The sequence below is a fragment of the Anolis carolinensis genome, unplaced genomic scaffold (genome assembly GCF_035594765.1).
Source record: "Anolis carolinensis isolate JA03-04 unplaced genomic scaffold, rAnoCar3.1.pri scaffold_10, whole genome shotgun sequence".
In the NCBI taxonomy this organism is placed as follows: domain Eukaryota; kingdom Metazoa; phylum Chordata; class Lepidosauria; order Squamata; family Dactyloidae; genus Anolis; species Anolis carolinensis.
The window spans coordinates 12,341,745-12,350,704 of NW_026943821.1; positions in this window are offsets into that span (position 1 = coordinate 12,341,745).

Sequence of the window (8,960 nt, forward strand, 5' to 3'; positions counted from 1 at the left end):
AAATATCTGCATGGTCACAGTTGCCTGTCCAGAATCCAATAGATCGGATGCCTCTTTCCACAGGAACAAGTCCATAATCCAAAGATGTGAAACCTATTATGTGTCCCTTACCCTATGGGGCTAGGCTGATGAGTGCTCATGGCAGAGCTTACTTTGTAGCAGCACCTCAACTGTAAAAAGAAGGTCTGGCTGGCTTCATCCTTATTTTCCACTAAGCAATGAAGGTTGTGATGTTTCACATACACTTCATCTGCACCTTCATCTGCACTTCATGGCAGCTAGGAAACGAATGATCACAAAAGCACACAAAAGAAAGCCCTGGACATCAGTACTCCATGGTCTTTAAAAAAAAAAAAACAACTTTTGAATTGAAATTACTGATATCTCTGATCAGTCTGATATCTTGCAATTCTGGATAAACGTATCTTCAAAACAGGAAAATATAGCTAAAGCAAATTAGAAGTACAGTAGAGTCTCGTTTATTCAATGTTCTATATTATCCAACGCAGTCTGCCTTTTAGTCAATGTTTCTGTAGTCACTATTTTCAATACACTGGGATTTACCAAAAACAAATAATGCCAGACTAATCTGATCTCTTTTTTCGATAGAGTTACAAGCTGGATAGATGCGGGGAATGCCAAGGATGTAGCCTATCTGGATTTCAGTAAGGCCTTCGACAAGGTCCCCCATGACCTTTTGGCAAACAAGTTAGTCAAATGTGGGCTAGGCAAAATTACGGTTAGGTGGATCTGTAATTGGCTAAGTGAATGAAGGGTGCTCCCAATGCGTCTTCTTCAATGCGTTTTCTTCATCTTGGAAAGAAGTCACGAGTGGAGTGCCGCAGGGCTCCGTCCTGGGCCCAGTTCTGTTCAACATCTTTTTAAAGACTTAGACGAAGGGTTAGAAGGCACGATCATCAGGTTTGCAGACGACACCAAACTGGGAGGGATAGCCAACACTCCAGAAGACAGGAGCAGAATTCAAAATGATCTTGAAAGATTAGAGAGATGGGCCAAAACTAACAAAATGAAGTTCAACAGGGACAAATGCAAGATACCCCACTTCGGCAGAAAAAATAGAATACAAAGATACAGAATGGGGGACACCTGGCTCGACAGCAGTATGTGTCAAAAAGACCTTGGAGTCCTCATGGATAACAAATTAAACATGAGCCTACAATGTGATGCGACTACGAAAAAAGACAATGGGATTTTGGCTTGCATAAATAGGGGTATATCCAGGGAAGTCATGCTACCCCTCTATTCTGCCTTGGTCAGACCACACCTGGAATACTGTGTCCAATTCTGGGCACCTCAATTGAAGGGAGATATTGACAAGCTGGAAAGTGTCCAGAGGAGGGCAACTAAAATGATCAAAGGTCTGGAGAACAAGCCCTATCAGGAGAGGCTTAAAGAGCTGGGCATGTTTAGCCTGCAGAAGAGAAGGCTGAGAGGAGACATGATAGCCATGTACAAATATGTGAGGGGAAGTCATAGGGAGGAGGGAGCAAGCTAGTTTTCTGATGCCCTGCAGACTAGGACGCGGAACAATGGCTTCAAACTACAGGAAAGGAGATTCCACCTGAACATCAGGAAGAACTTCCTCACTGTGAGAGCCGTTCGGCAGTGGAACTCTCTCCCCAGAACAGTGGTGGAGGCTCCTTCTTTGAAGGCTTTTAAACAGAGGCTGGATGGCCATCTGTTGGGGGTGCTTTGAATGCGATTTTCCTGCTTCTTGCATGGGGGTTGGACAGGATGGCCCGTGAGGTCTCTTTCAACTCTACGATTCTATGATTCTATGATTCTATGTTTTGGTGCTAAATTTGTAAATACAGCAATTAATACATAACGTTACCATGTATTGAACTGCTTTTTCTGTCAGTTTGTTGTAAAACATGATGTTTTGGTGCTTAATTTGTAAAATCATAATGTAATTTGATGTTTAATAGGCTTTTCCTTAATCCCTCCTTATTATCCAACATTTTTGCTTATCCTACATTCCGCCGGCCCGTTTATGCTGGACGAGTGAGACTCTACTGTACATCAAAACTGTGTGTTCTCTATGTAAAAAACTATTAAAAACATAATCACTATTACATTTGCATGCCAGGGGAAGTATGTCGCCCAAAGGAGCATCGAAACACATTTTAAGATTGTCCACCCGTATGCCCACACTTTAACATCACTGAAATGATAAAGGACAATCCGACGGTTGCTATCACACCCGAAAACACTTGCTTTTGACTGTTTCCATGTGAATTGAGAGCTCAGGAGTTTATTGTTCCTAGACTTCAAAAAATCCAGTTTCAACACACTTTAGAAGCAGAGTCCTATGGTCAACCCACAGAAGTAGTCCTGCATCGTTTGATGGGCTCAGTGGTACTTTAAAGACAAAGTGTTTAGAAAGTGGGAAAGCCAGCCTATGATGAGGCCCTAAGTAATGCTTCCTAGTCTGATACCCACAATCCACCTTTCAAGTCAGCAGCTGCATTGGCTGAAAGGGATCTGTTTTTTCCCTGACCAAGTGTAAAGATGATGATGTTTCCAGCCCTTTCCCACCATAGATCTGTAGTAGGATGGAGAGTTGCTAATTGGGTCCTTTTCCTGTTTGTCACGATTTCTCTCATTGGTTGTAGATGGCTGAAGACATTGTCTTCCTTATGCCCCAGTTGGCAGCTGAACAGATCTTTGTGCAATGAGGCTTTCATAGAATCATAGAATCATAGAATAGTAGAGTTGGAAGAGACCCCATCACCCCATCTTCTCCTTGCAGAGACCCTATTGCCTCCTTGTTCTTCCTTTTTCTACCAATGTAAGCAAAAAAGCCTTTTTTGTTGTTTTTTATGTCCCTGGCAAGCCTGAGCTCATTTTGCGCTTTAGCCTTGCGAACCTTATCCCTACAGGTGTTGGCTATACGTTTGAATTCTTCTTTGGTGATTTCTCCCCTTTTCCACTTCTTGTACATGTCTCTTTTGAGTCTTAGCCCGGTTAGAAGTTCTTTGGACATCCTTTTTACAATACGACTACATACTTATTTATTTTATTTATTTATTTACAGTATTTATATTCCGCCCTTCTCACCCCGAAGGGGACTCAGGGCAGATCACATTATACACACATAGGGCAAACATTCAATGCCCATAAACACATCAAACAGAGACAGAGAGACACACGCAGAGGCAAGTTAACCTTCTTCTGAGGGGATGTTCGATTCTGGCCACAGGGGGGAGCAGCTGCTTCATCATCCACACTGACGGCACTTCCTCACTGAACATAAAGCAGTTATGGATCCATAATTCTAGATCATGAGTCCATAACTACACCACATAATATTTTAATGTCTTAAGGGTATTTTTATCAGCTCTGTATTGCCCTAGGGGTTCTGGTGACTTGAGGAGTGATAAATGAATGTTTTAAATAAAATAGAGACAGCACTACCCAGCATTGTTGTCATTGGTGGTGGTGTGTTGGGGGTGTGGGGTGCGGTTCTGATTCTGAATCACCTCTGGGTTAGAATGTGAGCATGTGCTATCCACATTGCTCCTTTGTGAGAAAAAAAAACTTCCTGCCCTTCCTTGTTGGCAACAGGTGTGTTGTTTTTGGATTTTAATACTAGTATATGCAACAATGATTATTGTCTCCTTGTAAAAAGCAAGGACATATGTGAATCATTAACTAGTTGGGAGAGACAGGCCTTTCTTAAAAATGGCACGCAAAGGCCTACAAATGTGAGTCAGTGTAGCGTGGTCTTAGGGGCAGCATCCACCTAGCTGGTCCAGATTCCTCAGTCTCATAGGATTTCCCTCTCTGGCACTGCTGTTGGCTTCTATTGTAACTCATCATCATTCTACCTATTGGGAGTCACTTATTCAATGTATAAAGAAAAGGTGATTCATAGCAGGCAACAGGAATGCTAAAATATAGAATCATAGAGTTGAAATAAACTACAAGGGCCATTGAGTCCAATCCTTTCAACCAGGAAAATAATAATAATAATAATAATAATAATAATAATAATAATAATAATTGGCATAAATATGCCCAATGGCCAAACAATAAAGTGTCACCAGCCAGAGGCCTATAAATATCTGAGCATATTACAGCTGAACAACATCAAGCATGAACATGTGAAAACTGTGGTCAGCAAAGAATACACACAAAGGGTCAGAAAAATTCTCAAAAGCAAGCTCAATGGAGGCAACACCATCAAGGCCATAAACACCTGGGCCATACCTGTCATAAGATATACTGCTGGCATCATAAACTGGACACAGATGGAACTGGACAATTTGGACAGAAAAACAAGAAAACTCATGACCATTCATCATTCACTGCACCCTCGCAGTGATGTTGACCGGCTCTATCTGCCTAGAAGATCAGGGGGCAGAGGACTCTTACAAGTAAAACAAGCAGTCAAAGAAGAAGAACATGCCCTGGCAGAATATGTAAAGCAAAGTGAAGAACATGCTTTGATTGAAGTCAAAAATCAGAAACTCCTCAAAACACAACAGACAAAAAACCAGTACAAGAAAACTGCACTACAAACTAGAGCTGACAGCTGGCACAACAAAACATTGCATGGAAAGTTCCTTGACAAAATTGAAGGAAAAGCTGATAGGGAGAAGACCTGGCTCTGGCTCACAAATGGGACCCTGAAGAAGGAGACAGAAGGCCTGATCCTTGCAGCCCAGGAGCAAGCCATCAGAACAAATGCAATTAAAGCCAAGATCGAAAAATCAGCTGATGACCCAAAATGCAGACTGTGCAAGGAAACTGACGAAACCATTGATCAGCTGCTGTAAGAAAATTGCACAGACAGACTACAAACAGAGGCACAACTGTGTGGCCCAAATGATCCATTGGAACTTATGCCTCAAGTACCACCTGCCAGCAGCAAAGAACTGGTGGGATCACAAACCAGCAAAGGTCATGGAAAATGAACACGCAAAGATACTGTGGGACTTCCGAATCCAGACTGACAAAGTTCTGGAACACAACACACCAGACATCACAGTTGTGGAAAAGAACAAGGTTTGGATAATTGATGTTGCCATCCCAGGCATTGATGAAAAACAACAGGAAAAACTCAGCCGCTATCAGGACCTCAAGATTGAACTTCAAAGACTCTGGCAGAAACCAGTGCAGGTGGTCCCGGTGGTGATGGGCACATTGGGTGCCGTGCCAAAAGATCTCAGCCAGCATTTGGAAACAATAGACATTGACAAAATTACGATCTGCCAACTGCAAAAGGCCACCCTGCTGGGATCTGCACGCATCATCTGAAAATACATCACACAGTCCTAGACACTTGGGAAGTGTTTGACTTGTAGTTTTGTGAAATGAAATCCAGCATGTCTATCTTGTTTGCTGTGTCATACAACGTAGTTGTGTCAATGATAATAATAATAATAATAATAATAATAATAATAATAATAATAATAAGAAGAAGAAGAAGAAGAAGAAGAAGAAAAAGAAATATTTTGATTCTGTAGAACACTTGTTGATGGATGCCCAGAATCAGCAGCATCTACCACAGTCCTTTTTATCCTGGGCGACGACCGAGCCAGTATAGACTTTGTTTTGGTTTGTTTCTCCATAATACATCACATAGTCCTAAACACTTGGGAAGTGTTCAACTTGTGATTTTGTAATACGAAATCCAGCATATATATCTCATTTGCTGTGTCATACTATGTCTTTGTGTCAATCTATATATATAAAAGAGTGATGGCATCAGGGCAGTGGACAAAACAACAAAACTACAGGCCCCCCAACCTCGAAATTTGACAACACAACCCATCATCCACGCCTCTAGGTTGATACAACAAAAAGAAAAGAAAAATAAAGTCCTAATTAGAGGGAGAGCAATAATTGTTTTTATCCAATTGCTGCCAGTTTAGAGGGCTAATCTCTGCCCACTTCGTTGCCTAGCAACCAAGGGACAGCCAGGTTTCAGTTAGGGGACAGGCAAATTTAGGCCTCACTGAGGCTTCGTCCACAGATTATCTAATTTGCACTGGATTATATGGCAGTGTAGACTCAAGGCCCTTCCACACAGCTATATAACCCATTTATAATCTTATATTATCTGCTTTGCACTGGATTATCTTGACTCCACACTGCCATATAATCCACTTCAGTGTGCATTTTATACAACTGTGAAGAAGGGGCCTCATATAATCCAGTTCTAAACAGAGAATATAAGATTAGAAATATACAGTAGACTCTCACTTATCCAACATAAACAGGCCGGCAGGATAAGTAAATATATTGGATAATAAGAAGGGATTCAGGAAAAGCTGATTAAACATCAAATTAGGTAATCGTTATACAAATTAAGCACCAAAACATCATATTATACAACAAATTTGACAGAAAAGGTAGTTCCATGCGCAGTAATGCTATGTAGTAATTACAGTAGAGTCTCACTTATCCAACACTCGCTTATCCAACGTTCTGGATTATCCAACGCATTTTTGTAGTCAATGTTTTCAATATATCGTGATATTTTGGTGCTAAATTCATAAATACAGTAATTACTACATAGCATTACTGCGTATTGAACTACTTTTTCTGCCAAATTTGTTGTCTAACATGATGTTTTGGTGTTTCATTTGTAAAATCATAACCTAATTTGATATTTAATAGGCTTTTCCTTAACGCCTCCTTATTATCCAACATATTCAGTTATCCAACATTTTGCCAGCCCACTTATGTTGGATAAGTGAGACTCTACTGTACTGTATTTACAAATTTACCAGTAAAATATCACAATGAATTTGAAACACTGACTACAAAAACATTGATTATGAAAAGGCAGACTGTGTTGGATAATCCAGAACATTGTATAAGCGAATGTTGGATAAGTGAGATTCTACTTTGATATGAAATAATTTCTAGGATAGAATAATGCAGAACAATATAATCTCTAAAACCAGGACAGTAATAAAGAAATAAAGAAAGTAAATAAAGCAAGGAAATTGGAAATTCCACAAAGGAAACAATCAGGGCCAGCTAACACCTCCCAAGAAAGGATTCTTCCAGAAAGGAAGCTGAGAAGGCAGTGAAGCACTATGTATTACCAAAGTCATTATTATTACTATCATTACTATCCTTACTATTATTATTATTATTATTGTGTTGCGGTCAACCGTGAAAATGAATACAATCTGGCTCCAAGTATTCAAAAACATTAAAATCAGAATATAAAAAAATTAATGTGGTATAATAAAACAGAACAATACAATCTCTAAAATCAGAACACTAAATAAAGAACAACACTCTGAAAATAGGGGAATTCCACACAGAAAACAATCAGGGCCAGCTAACACCTCCCAACAAAGGATTCCCATAATCAAAGTCTGGCCAATCCTCTGTTTTCTCAGGGCCACAGACAGTAGAAGCATATAAAATATCGCAAACAACACCACTCTGAAAACAAGGTAATTCCAGACAGGAAACAATCAGGGCCAGCTAACACCTCCCAACAAACAAATCACTCAGGGAAGAAACAGCTAGGCTTTAAATCTGCAAGGCCATTACATCCTAATCATTTTTCCTAATTGCAGCATTCATACTTGCCTCCAACAGACAAAAAAAAAATCAGAAATATTGCATATTCACAACCTTTAGGAAATAATGTCCCCTGATGGCACAGCATGTTAAAGCGCTGAGCTGCTGAACTTCTGGACCGAAAGGCCGCAGGTTTGAATTGGGGGAACTGACAGAGCCCCCACTGTTAGCCCCAGCTTCTGCCAACCCAGAAGTTCAAAAACATGTAAATGTGAGTGCATCAATAGGTACTGCTCCGGTGGGAAGGTAACACCGCTCCATGCAGTCATCCCACATGACCTTGGAGGAGTCTACGGACAACGACGGCTCTTCGGCTTAGAAATGGAGATGAGCACCAACCCCCAGAATCATACATGACTGGGCTTAATGTCAGAGGAAAACGTTTACCCTTTACCTTAACTACCACCAATTCCTCAATACTTTATTTCCCATACCACCATTCTTCGCCACAGCAACGCGTGGCCGGGCACAGCTAGTCTATATATATAAAAGAGTGATGGCATCACGGCGACTCACAAAACAACAAAAGTACATGCCCCGCAACCTCGAAATTTGACAACACAACCCATCATCCATGCCTCCAGGTTGATACAACAAAAAGAAAAGAAAAACAAAGTCCTAATTAGAGGGAGAGCAATAATTGTTTTTATCCAATTGCTGCCAGTTTAGAGGGCTAATCTCTGCCCACTTCGTCTCCTAGCAACCAACTCCTAGCAAGCCAAGGGACAGCCAGGGTTCAGTTAGGGGACAGGCAGACTTAGGCTATCTAATTTGCACTGGATTATATGGCAGTGTAGACTCAAGGCCCTTCCACACAGCTATATAACCCATTTAGAATCTTATATTATCTGCTTTGCACTGGATTATCTTGACTCCACACTGCCATATAATCCACTTCAGTGTGCATTTTATACAGCTGTGAAGAAGGATCCAGTTCTAAGCAGATAATATAAGATTATCAATATACAGTAGAGTCTCACTTATCCAACATAAACAGGCCGGCAGGATAAGTGAATATGTTGGATAATAAGAAGGGATTCAGGAAAAGCCGATTAAACATCAAATTAGGTAATCGTTATACAAATTAAGCACCAAAAGATCATATTATACAACAAATTTGACAGAAAAAGTAGTTCCATGCGCAGTAATGCTATGTAGTAATTACAGTAGAGTCTCACTTATCCAACACTCGCTTATCCAATGTTCCGGATTATCCAATGCATTTTTGTAGTCAATGTTTTCAATATATCGTGATATTTTGGTGCTAAATTCATAAATACAGTAATTACTACATAGCATTACTGTGTATTGAACTACTTTTTCTGCCAAATTTGTTGTCTAACATGATATTTTGGTGCTTCATTTGTAAAATCATAACCTAATTTGAT